Source organism: Micropterus salmoides, unplaced genomic scaffold (assembly GCF_014851395.1).
Source record: "Micropterus salmoides isolate LMB-PRFRI ecotype aquatic unplaced genomic scaffold, ASM1485139v1 Ms_hic_scaffold_1626, whole genome shotgun sequence".
Classification (NCBI taxonomy): Eukaryota; Metazoa; Chordata; class Actinopteri; order Centrarchiformes; family Centrarchidae; genus Micropterus; species Micropterus salmoides.
Genome location: NW_024040737.1, coordinates 1 through 12619, shown reverse-complemented (window position 1 = coordinate 12619; position 12619 = coordinate 1). Strand labels below are relative to the sequence as shown.

Genomic DNA, 12619 nt, shown 5'->3' with positions numbered 1-12619 from the left:
GGATTCACAGAGAAACCATCATCTGTATTTCTCAGAGTCTTTATCTAAATGTACAAAAGTAAATCTGATATTTAGGCCAACAGTTATTTTCTGATCATCTTGATTAAACAGTTTCTGATGTTCTCATGTGTTTTAAAATCAGTGTCTCAATAAGTACATCGCAATAATCTCATTATTTCATTATTTTGTGGAAACAAACTGAAGATAAACTTTCGTTTGCTGTTAAAACTGTTGAAGAAGTAAACCCGTGACTCTGAGGCGTGTTTGTGTTCAGATCAGGCAGCAGCTGCTGTGACTTCAGAACTAAACCGTTCAGGTCTAATGAGCAGGTTCACACAACATGTGGTGCAACCATCTGTTCTGAATGTGTCTCTGCTGTCAGTCATCTTAAAACATATCATGTAGAAATAATCTGTGATTCAATAAAGAGGTGATTCAGATCCATTTAAATCAAACAACACACTGGACTCAAAGCTCGGCTGGGATTTAAAAGGATGTTAGAACTGTGGACGTCTGGTTGCTTTTATATGTTGGCCAGAAAAATGTGTGTTATTATCATCAATTCAGGATGTTACCAGCAGGTCCAAGGACTTCTTGGCTATGTCTTTTTTAAGTAATGATTTATGGGTTGTTGGTTTTTTTGTTAAATAATAATAATATATATAATAATAAAATCACTAATCTCAATAACCTGTGTTGACGCATTGAAATCAGTTAACAGGTTAATTTGTAAATTCTTAAAGGGGCTATGTGTCATTTTTTTTTAAATGAAATCTCTTTCTAATAAATCAATTTTTTAGTGTTTATATGTTTTCCTCATAAAAATGAACCACACCTGCTTTCTCGGTCCCTTGGAACAGACACCATTCTCATTCCTCTGTGAGGGAATCGGGTCTGATGTTCTGCAGGAGCGCTCTCCAGCCTACAGCGACAACAACGCAGCTAACGAGTCAGCTAACGCCAAAACCGACCGGCTGCCAGCACAACACAAACTCCACGTGAGGATAAATATATATATTGTTGGCTCAAGTGAGACGACATTCCCTCGCCGGCCGAGCAAAGTACTACAGCCGTATGTCTTTCCACATGACGCTACCAGCTAACACGACCCGTCACTATCCTGTGTAGCACCGGTGTCAAAGTGCCGTCTCATCACCTGACCTCACCTTCATCTCTGCGTGTCCACTACAGAAGGAGGTCTGAGGTCCGCCCTCTCCACCAATGGCAGGGCGACTCTCCAGTCATGTGATCACTGACCAACCACTGGAAAGATCTGAGACCAGAACCTTTAAAGTCTCTGTGAGAGCAGACCTGTCAGAGGGATTCTGGGAAATAAAAAACCTCACGCCGGTGACATCACACATCAGGATCAGGACCTCACGTTGGTGACATCACACATCAGGTGACATCACACATCTGGTGACATCACACATCTGGTGACATCACACATCAGGATCAGGACCTCACGTTGGTGACATCACACATCAGGTGACATCACACATCATGTGACATCACACATCAGGATCAGGACCTCACGCCGGTGACATCACACATCAGGTGACATCACACATCAGGATCAGGACCTCACGCCGGTGACATCACACATCAGGTGACATCACACATCAGGATCAGGACGTCTGTTCTATGAGACAGACACTGATGACTTTGAAGGGGAAACCCGGTGGAGCTGATCTTCTTAAGACTTGATGGCCCCCCTTTGAACCTCACGTGGACTACAAACCTTGTCAATGATTGGATGGTCTTCCAGCTCCTGTAGTAAGAATGGCTCTAATTGGCTGAAGGCCTGGTAGATCACCTCCTGGGCTTTGTACCCCTTCCTCAGAACCAGGTCCACCAGAGCCCGGTTCTTGTCCTGGCAGACTGCACAGATATCGATGGCCTCCCTGTTGGCGGTGTTCAGGATCCTGGAATCTTACTACTCTTGTAGTCCAACTTTAATTTCCTTTTCCCGTAACCAGCAGTGCGAGAGGAGAGACGCCGCAGCAGAATCCATATGACTCACTTTCCCCTGACGGTCTGAAGGGCTCACCAGGTCTGGGTCTCTGAGCGCCCCAGAAAGGTAGGCAGTGGACCTAACCACTGTGAGGCGTATGGGGGGGGTAATCTTTCAGAACTTTATAGAAGAGAACGAGGACTATTTGTGTCCCAAATACGTCAACTAGAATGCTAGATCGTCTGGTGCAGTGGTTCTCAAATAGGGGTTTGGGGACCCCCAGGGGTCCTTGAAGGGGTTCCAGGGGGTCCTTACACGGGAAACATTTTTCTGTTGTAATTCCGTCCGTAAGTAACACAGTGACAGAATGTAGGAGACCTGGGTCATGGGTTTCATTCACTTTCTGTAACACAACATCTGAAAGCAAAGATCCTGTCAGAGGGGGGTCCGTGGTCTGATTTGTGTCAGTTTAGGGGTCCTTGATATGAAAAACCACCGGTCTAGGTCGTCTCAAAGGTGTTGGACAGGGTGGAGGTCAGGGCTCTGAGCGGGCCGGTCCAGTTCTTCCACACAGAACTGGGAGAACCATGTCCTTATGGGCTCATCCTGAAACAGGAAGAACTGTTGTCTAAATCCGTTAGATTTCCCTCAACAAAGAGCTCAGCATGAAAACACGGCCCGCTTTTATCTGTATTGTGCAGAAGGAAAACACAGACAGATCCGGGTTCGAATCCACTGTGAGACACCAGTGTGATAAAAGCGTCAGCTAAATGAATAAATGTAAGTAACGCTGATCAGATCAGGACTGGATTATGGTGTCTGCTCAGAGGGTTAGACGTGATCCAGGTCCCCAGGTGGTGCAGGAGGCAGGAACCAGCTCAGGGTCAGCTGTGAATCTGAGAGGGGACGGAGACCAGCAGGTCTGCTGGGGAAGGAGGGAGGACAGGAGACCTGGGTGGGTCCTAGAACCCCCGGTGGTGGATTCAGAGTTACAGCAAGTAGTAGAAGGAAAAGTGCAGATCTAGTAAATGAGTTCTGTAGTTATAGAGACGGTAAGAAGAACAGAACAGAACCAGAACTAACAGACCCCCCATCCTGAACTGGGGGTCGCTGTTCTTAAACCAGTAAAGATTCTAAATCCACAACAGCAGCTGAGACTGTTTAAAGGTCCAATAACAGTTCTGGTTCTGCAGTTCCTGACCCAACAATCTGTAAAAACATGAGCAGACGGTGCTGTGCTGGATGAGCACAGGGGCATCATGGGTAATGAGCGAGTGCACAGATGCCAAAATGAGACTTTCCAAACCAGAGACGGAGCGCGTCAGGACATGTGGTCTGAGAGAAACAGGAGGAGGTGGTAAGGACCAGACTGAGACCAGAACCACGCCGTCTGGGTCCAGAACCTGTAGAACCTGAACTGTACCTGAAGTCTTGCTCAGAGAGGACGGACATTTTTATAAACAACTTTCTAACCTCCAACATGTGACAATCCGGACCCTGCAGGACTCAATTACTCCAGAAGGGGGAAGTCATGCTACACCAATGACGCAGGCTGCAGTTAAACCTCGAAGAAGAAGCCGCGGGCTGGTGATTGGCTGCAGAGAGGGGCGTGCGGCTGTGACGTCGGCGCGGCAGCAGAGAGAAAAGATGGCGGCGGTGACCAGAGGCTCCTTCGCGGTGCTCAGACAGCTGGTGAGGAAAGAAAGCTTCTAACTTTCAGCTTTCTGTTTGTCTGCTTCTGACAAAGTGCCGCTGACGCCACGTGACGTCATCCCTGCGTCAGCCGCCTGCTGACACGCTAACAGCTGATAAAGCAGCTGCTAACATGCTAACCGGTGTGTTAGCTTCAGTTAGCTTCATGCAGGTGAACCAGTTAGTGGGTCACAGAGACCTGCAGGAGCCAGACTGCTGCTGACGGAGGGAACAGGGGCCAGTAGGGGCCAGTAGGGGCCAGTAGAGTCCGGCAGAGTCCGGTAGAGTCCGGCAGGTAGGTAGATTTAACTCCCTCCTGCCCAGCAGCAGACAGAACACATTTATACAGAGTCAATTCTAGAAATTGTAACAGAAATAAACTACGATGAGTGGAGTTTAAGAGTCTGACAGCTTGGGGGGGAAGCTGCTCTGCAGTCTGGAGGTGCGGCAGCAGAAACTTCTACATCTCTTCCCAGCATGCAGCAGGGTGAACAGGCTGCGGCCCTTCAGGATCCTTTGGTCCCTGTCCTGCCGATTGTGTTTGTTTACATTTGGATGCACTACAAGTTATTTGCTGCATTTAGATAAGAAAGATTTATGCTGAAGATTTTTCCCCTTTTCTAGAAATATATAAACGTCGTTGTTAGTTCACATCATTGAGGCATGATATCGTTCAGAGTTTTTCTCTGAGCTGTTAGTCTGTTGATATTTAAGGTACCAGTGAGATTCATCATATTGTTCGCAGGCAAACAAGTCACCTCCTACAAAAGATGGCGTTTCACTGTGTAACACCACGTTTCTGATGAAGGTCCAGCACCAAAACATGTCAGTACGTATGTTTTGCAGGTTAGACAGTTTGCTACTGTTGCCTGCCCTGTCCCCCTCCGACGCTCCTGTCTCTCGCTTTAGAAGTTATTTCCTGTTCTGTTGCTCGTCTGTGAAAGCTGGTGTGAGACGACCACGTCGAGTTCTCTGTGATGCTGATTCACCTGCTCCGCCTCGGCTCCACTGATGGAGACGGGAGTGTCTTTATGTGAAATCAGCTCCTTGGTTGTTCTCTGAGCTCCACTCTGCTAGATGTCACTTTCCTCCCGATATCAAGTCTCATCGTCGTTTGAAATCCGGCCGATGATGGTCCGGGGCTCAACTTTAAACTTTAAACTGGGCCAGTGGGTTTGAAACTTACTGGCCCGAATACATTTTTTTTCTTGCCCTTCCTTCCAAAAGTGTTGAATCGGTTATTAAATCTTTCCTGGATATAAAGAAACTAAACTATAAATGTGATCACAGTTAAAATGATAAAAAATAAAAAGGTTAACAAAACAAAGTCAAACATGACGTGCTCTCTGCTGCTGACAGCCGGTTAATTAAAAAAAATGTCGCTATGGTAGCAACATGTCAATCAGCTTGTAGCCCCGCCCTAAAGCCTCCCCTGCTTCCTGGTCTCTGTTCCTCTAAATGGGACCATAATTTACTAAATGAACATCATGCTGTGTTGAAGAAGACTTGAAACGAGCGACTGAGACCAGAAACTCATCAGGAAAGTGTTTACTGAGGGAATAAATCAGCTGACAAGTAGAAACATTTTCTCTCTGCAGCCGCTGGAGTCGCCCCCTGCTGGCTGCTGGAGAGGACGCAGGTTTAAGTCGCCCCCTGCTGGCTGCTGGAGAGGACGCAGGTTTAAGTCGCCCCCTGCTGGCTGCAGGAGAGGACGCAGGTTTAAGTCGCCCCCTGCTGGCTGCTAGAGAGGACGCAGGTTTAAGTCGCCCCCTGCTGGCTGCTGGAGAGGACGCAGGTTTAAGTCGCCCCCTGCTGGCTGCTGGAGAGGACGCAGGTTTAAGTCGCCCCCTGCTGGCTGCGGGAGAGGACGCAGGTTTAAGTCGCCCCCTGCTGGCTGCTAGAGAGGACGCAGGTTTAAGTCGCCCCCTGCTGGCTGCTGGAGAGGACGCAGGTTTAAGTCGCCCCCTGCTGGCTCCTGGAGAGGACGCAGGTTTAAGTCGCCCCCTGCTGGCTGCTGGAGAGGACGCAGGTTTAAGTCGCCCCCTGCTGGCTCCTGGAGAGGACGCAGGTTTAAGTCGCCCCTGCTGGCTGCTGGAGAGGACGCAGGTTTAAGTCGCCCCCTGCTGGCTGCGGGAGAGGACGCAGGTTTAAGTCGCCCCCTGCTGGCTGCTGGAGAGGACGCAGGTTTAAGTCGCCCCCTGCTGGCTGCTGGAGAGGACGCAGGTTTAAGTCGCCCCCTGCTGGCTGCTGGAGAGGACGCAGGTTTAAGTCGCCCCCTGCTGGCTCCTGGAGAGGACGCAGGTTTAAGTCGCCCCCTGCTGGCTGCTGGAGAGGACGCAGGTTTAAGTCGCCCCCTGCTGGCTGCTGGAGAGGACGCAGGTTTAAGTCGCCCCCTGCTGGCTGCTGGAGAGGACGCAGGTTTAAGTCGCCCCTTGCTGGCTGCTGGAGAGGACGCAGGTTTAAGTCGCCCCCTGCTGGCTGCAGGGAGAACGCAGGTTTAAGTCGCCCCCTGCTGGCTGCTGGAGAGGACGCAGGTTTAAGTCGCCCCCTGCTGGCTGCTGGAGAGGACGCAGGTTTAAGTCGCCCCCTGCTGGCTGCTGGAGAGGACGCAGGTTTAAGTCGCCCCCTGCTGGCTGCGGGAGAGGACGCAGGTTTAAGTCGCCCCTGCTGGCTGCTGGAGAGGACGCAGGTTTAAGTCGCCCCCTGCTGGCTGCTGGAGAGGACGCAGGTTTAAGTCGCCCCTTGCTGGCTGCTGGAGAGGACGCAGGTTTAAGTCGCCCCCTGCTGGCTGCAGGAGAGAACGCAGGTTTAAGTCGCCCCCTGCTGGCTGCTGGAGAGGACGCAGGTTTAAGTCGTCCCCTGCTGGCTGCTGGAGAGGACGCAGGTTTAAGTCGCCCCCTGCTGGCTGCTGGAGAGGACGCAGGTTTAAGTCGCCCCCTGCTGGCTGCTAGAGAGGACGCAGGTTTAAGTCGCCCCCTGCTGGCTGCAGGAGAGGACGCAGGTTTCACTTTCGACCCAGAGGTCCTGCATGAGTGAGATTAGAGAAATGACATTTGACAACCTCTCGTCACGTAACTACAACTCTGGATTGGACAACGGTGCAAAGCAACTGCTGGATGTTGAGTTTCTGGGCTGCGAGTTGCTAGTTCAGCTTTCCCGACGTTACTTTTTACTGGCCCCTGGCCATCGGGCCCCGTTATTGTCGGGCACTGTGGTGGTGGTGTTGTCTCCACGGGGGACCGGGGAGGCTGCGAGCACGTCTCGCAGCACGGACCTGTGGTACTGTCTGCTGTTGAACTGTACAGCCGGTCTCTGTCCTCTGGTCTCTGTTGTCTCCGGTCTCTGATCCCTGTCCTCTGTCCCCTCAGCTGAGTCAGCAGTACCGCCGCAGATGTTTCCGGCTGCAGAACTTCAGGTCGGACAGAACTCTGCAGCCGCTCGCCGTCAGATGGGAGAGAAACCTCCAGATGTTCAGCTGCAGGACGCTGCACACCGCCGTCGGTAAGTCCAGACCAGCAGGAACCAGAATCTCCGGACGGTACAGTTTTTAGTTGTTTCTCAGACGTTTACAGTGAAGAAGGTTTGTAATCAGACCAGGTCGGTCCAGACCCGGACCCACGGAGAGGTGTGACTTTAACTGGACCGTCCTGGTGCTGAGGAACCTGTAGTGTTTCTGGCTCAGGTCAAACTCACCTGGATCTAACAGAAACTGCAGCGTCTCCTCATCTGAGTCCTGGTTTATTAAAGGAGACAACAAGTCTTTCCTTATTGGACGAGTACTAACAGATCCAGTATTAATGCAGGATCACTGGGAATCCTGTCCTGCTGTCCACGTGGCCGGTTCCTGAGGTCTCAGATAAATCCACCTTTACCTGCGGAGACCAGCTGAAATCCGTTTAGATGTCTTACTTTTTAACTCAAGTCAATTTTTATATTTATATATTTACCACTTTTATTTCTGCCTGAGTGCAGCCTCTACCCACATCCGGCCCCTCGGCCCCTCGGCCCCTCGGTCCTTAACGATGTCCTTGTTGTCTCCTGCAGTGAGTCGAGGGCCGGTCGTCCAGTTCAAGCTGTCAGATATCGGAGAGGGGATCATGGAGGTGACGGTGAAGGAGTGGTACGTACTGCTGCACCGAGCCTGCCGGCACGCCGGCGGCGACCCGCACACACTTCCTGTCAGTTAGCCAGTTAATAACCTGATGCTGCGCCTGGCTGTCTGTCCGGTGGTCCAGTCTGTCCTTCATGAGCTGGTTTTGTGTCTCAGGTACGTGAAGGAGGGCGATAAGGTTTCTCAGTTCGACAGCATCTGTGAGGTCCAGAGCGACAAGGCGTCAGTCACCATCACCAGCCGCTACGACGGCGTCATCAAAAGACTCTACTACGACGTGGACGCCACCGCCTTGGTGGGCAAACCGCTGGTCGACATCGAGACTGAGTCCAGCTCAGGTGAGACCCCGGCGCCGCTGATTCTAGTCTGGAACCTGAAGGTGTTTCCTGTTGTTCTGGTCTGACTAAAACCTTGTTATTGTTCAGACCTGATCCAGGAGGAGGACGTGGTGGAGACGCCGGCCATGGCTCGAGAAGAACACACCCACCAGGAGATCAAAGGTCACAAGACCCAGGCCACGCCCGCCGTCAGACGCCTCGCCATGGAGAACAACGTAAGTCTGTCCCAGGTCTATCCGGTGTCCCGGTCTGTGTAATGAAACCTGGTCTGACCGCTGTGACCTCTGACCTCTCAGATAAAGCTCAGTGAGGTGGTGGGGACGGGCAAAGATGGACGCATCCTGAAGGAGGACATCTTGAACTTCCTGGCCAAACAGACGGGAGCCATCTTACCTCCGACCCTGTTCCAGGAGATCCAGACTCCGCCTCCGGTCCCACCCCCTGCTGCTGCCGCTGCCAGGCCCGCGAGCACCGCGGCGGCCCTCAAAGCCCCGCCCACCACGCCCAAACCCATCTTTACGGGGAAGGACGTCACCGAGCCGCTCAAAGGTCAGAGTCTGTTTACCTGGCGGCGTGATGACGGAAGGAAGTCTGATAAAACCCGTCACTGTAAAATACGGGGACGTCGGTCCGGACCAGGTTTTGGCAGCGTGCAGCGTGCAGCGAGCGTTCTGAAGCAGCCAATGACAGCTCAGGTCTAAGATTAGAGCCGTGACAACACACTCAGCCTGCGAGCCGCGTTTTTTTAGTACCTGCTGTAATCAGCTGCTCCGCTTCGTTAGGAGAGGAGGAAAAACTTCAAACAACCGCTCAGGAGCCGTCACTTAGCCAACCGCATCAGCTGTTGGCTGGAAACACGCCGCCGCAGGCTGCTGTAAATAAATACGCCCCCGCACGCCGCTGTAAACACGCCACTGTAAACACGCCGCTGTAAACACGCCGCCGCAGGCTGCTGTAAATAAATACGCCCCCGCACGCCGCTGTAAACACGCCACTGTAAACACGCCGCTGTAAACACGCCGCCGCAGGCTGCTGTAAATAAATACGCCCCCGCACGCCGCTGTAAACACGCCGCTGTAAACACGCCGCTGTAAACACGCCGCCGCAGGCTGCTGTAAATAAATACGCCCCCGCACGCCGCTGTAAACACGCCACTGTAAACACGCCACTGTAAACACGCCACTGTAAACACGCCGCCGCAGGCTGCTGTAAATAAATACGCCCCCGCACGCCGCTGTAAACACGCCACTGTAAACACGCCGCCGCAGGCTGCTGTAAATAAATACGCCCCCGCACGCCGCTGTAAACACGCCGCTGTAAACACGCCGCCGCAGGCTGCTGTAAATAAATACGCCCCCGCACGCCGCTGTAAACACGCCACTGTAAACACGCCACTGTAAACACGCCGCCGCAGGCTGCTGTAAATAAATACGCCCCCGCACGCCACTGTAAACACGCCGCCGCAGGCTGCTGTAAATAAATACGCCCCCGCACGCCGCTGTAAACACGCCGCTGTAAACACGCCGCTGTAAACACGCCGCTGTAAACACGCCGCTGTAAACACGCCGCCGCAGGCTGCTGTAAATAAATACGCCCCCGCACGCCGCTGTAAACACGCCACTGTAAACACGCCACCGCAGGCTGCTGTAAATAAATACGCCCCTGCACGCCGCTGTAAACACGCCACTGTAAACACGCCGCCGCAGGCTGCTGTAAATAAATACGCCCCCGCACGCCGCTGTAAACACGCCACTGTAAACACGCCACTGTAAACACGCCCCCGCACGCCGCTGTAAACACGCCACTGTAAACACACCGCCGCAGGCTGCTGTAAATAAATACGCCCCCGCACGCCGCTGTAAACACGCCGCTGTAAACACGCCACTGTAAACACGCCGTCGCACGCCGCTGTAAATAAACACGGCGCTGCACGCCTGTGAGGGTCGGGGAATAGACTGATTTTCTAATGTTTCTCTGTTAGCAGCTGCATGAAGCCGAGAGGTTTTCTGAATCCGGTCCCTGGAGCAGGTTTTCTCAGAGCACATCTTGGTGTTGACAGTAGTGGAAAGCTGAGGCTCAGTAGCAGATATTATGAACAGTGAGGACACAGGAAGTGGGCCACATCTTGTCAAGCACGCTTACCTTCCAACACCATTTTCACACTGAGGCTGTGAACTGTGTCAGCTGACATGCATGACGCTAATACTGCTGTACACACAGGATCCCGCAGGGGGCGAAGTCTCTGCTGAGGGTCTGTTGGCGTTTTTCCCGTCTGCAGGTTTCCACAAAGCGATGGTGAAGACGATGACAGCGGCTCTGAAGATTCCTCACTTCGGTTACTGTGACGAGGTGGACCTGAGCCGCCTGGTGTCTCTGAGAGCTGAGCTCAAGTCCACCACGAGGCCCGGGGGGTCCGACTGAGCTACATGCCCTTCTTCATCAAGGTGCGACCGCCGCAGAGATGATACGTGTCCTGTCACATGTTTAGTGTCGACGCTAACGCTGTGCTCTCATTGGTTCAGGCCGCCTCCCTCAGCCTGCTCCACTTTCCGGTCCTGAACGCCTCGGTGGACGAAGGCTGCCAGAACATCACGTACAAGGTGAGCACGCCTCGTCTTTAAGATGGCTCCTCCCCTCAGAGTAATCCACTGCGATGCGTCGGGTCTCTGTTGATCTCTTGAGTTGTTCTGTGGGCAGGACCTGCGTCTGACCGCTCGCTCTGCGTCCTGGTGGGGCTCAGTAAGAGTCCGGCGGTCCGCCTGGTTCCTCTGATGGTCTCATGGACCCGTGTGTCTCTGTCTGCAGGCGTCTCATAACATCGGGCTGGCGATGGACACCAATCAGGGTCTGCTGGTTCCCAACGTGAAGAACGTTCAGCTGCTCAGCGTGTTCCAGATCGCTCAGGAGCTGAACCGCCTGCAGACGCTCGGCGCCGGGGTCAGCTGGGAACCTCGGAGCTGAGCGGAGGAACCTTCACCCTGTCCAACATCGGATCAGTGAGTCCAGCAACAGCAACAGAACCGCAGCAGAACCTGCAGCTGCTGCGGGCCTGACTGACGGTACTCTGTTTGTGATTGAAACCAGATTGGAGGGACGTACGCCAAACCGGTCATCCTGCCTCCGGAGGTCGCCATCGGAGCCCTGGGGAAAATCCAGGTGAGGTTCCAAACTTTTCCAGGATTATCAGACTGTTAGAAAGCCACAACGTGGAGACAGATCTCAAACCATGTTAGATGCGGCAGGTCCAGCCTCCAGCTGGGGTTCAGGTCTGACGGGGTCTGGTGCGGCAGGTCCAGCCTCCAGCTGGGGTTCAGGTCTGACGGGGTCTGGTGCGGCAGGTCCAGCCTCCAGCTGGGGTTCAGGTCTGACGGGGTCTGGTGCGGCAGGTCCAGCACTCAGCAGAGCCTCCGTATGAGTGCAGAATAAAAACTTGCTTCCTTCTTCCTCACACTTCCTGTTTTCCTCCGTCAGGTTCTTCCTCGGTTCGGCGCCGGCGGTCAGGTGGTCCGGGCTCACATCATGAACGGCTGGCGGCGGATCATCGCGTCATCGACGGAGCCACCATGTGTCGCTTCTCCAACCTGTGGAGGGAGTACCTGGAGAACCCGGCCAGCATGGTGCTGGACCTCAAATAGACTGGGGGGGGGGGGGGTTGATGTCTCCCATCAGCCCCGGGGGGACGGAGATGCCACAGTAACAGACTTCACTCCGCCTCCCGCCGCCTTCGCTTCCTGTTTCTGTTCGAGGCCTTCGTGGTCACTGTCCTTCTCTTGTTGCCTTCGAGCAAGGCGCCGGGAGGGGGAGGAGCCTGTCAATCATGTTGTTTCCATGACAGCCAATAACACACACACTCACAGGTAGTTAGTTTGGTTTTTAGGTTCCTGGTAGAAACAGGATCAGACGGTTTTCAGTGTTTCAGTCCTCAGACCTCCACCGACAGGAGCCGTCTGGACCTGGATGCGGAGCTGGTCTGAGACCTGTAACATGGACTGAAACTCTGGAAGCGGTAGTTTGGTCCTTTTAACCTTCACTGTTTCTGTGGTTATTAAACTGTTCATGGTCTGTCAGGCTGCAGGTCATGTGACCGGCCGTAGTCCTCCTTGGGTCCTCCTGCTGTCTCTGCCTGGTCTCATATTAACAGACATGGACTAGCCGTCCCCCTCTGGATCTGGCCTCTCTGCTGGCCTGTTTGGGGTGAGTTATTAGTGAAGTCTGGTTCCTGCTGGTGTGAAAGGGTCTCTCTGTAGACCTGCTCCCTGGTGGTTTATAACCCCCGTCTGTAGAAACTGACCTGTGATCAAATCCAGTCTCTTCCTCCCCGAAGCAGCCGGGCGCCCTGCTCCTCCCAGTGGCTGCTGGGTAAAGACCACGTGGTGTCTGTGTTCTGTTCTGGTCCATCTCTCGTGAACTTTTCCGGTTTGTGTTTTTGTTTAGCGACAGACTAAATGTAAAGTATAAAAAACAGAAACTTGGGTTTTGTAGTTTTGGGAATGTGGAATCAGTTTTTGGAGATGAAGCGTTTCC

At 53.1% G+C, this 12619-nt stretch overlaps 1 pseudogene; it reads left to right on the top strand.

Annotated features, from left to right (window-relative positions):
- The first annotated feature begins 3481 nt into the window (after window positions 1-3481).
- LOC119906494 lies at window positions 3482-12350 on the top strand (annotated as a pseudogene).
- Window positions 12351-12619: the final 269 nt, after the last annotated feature.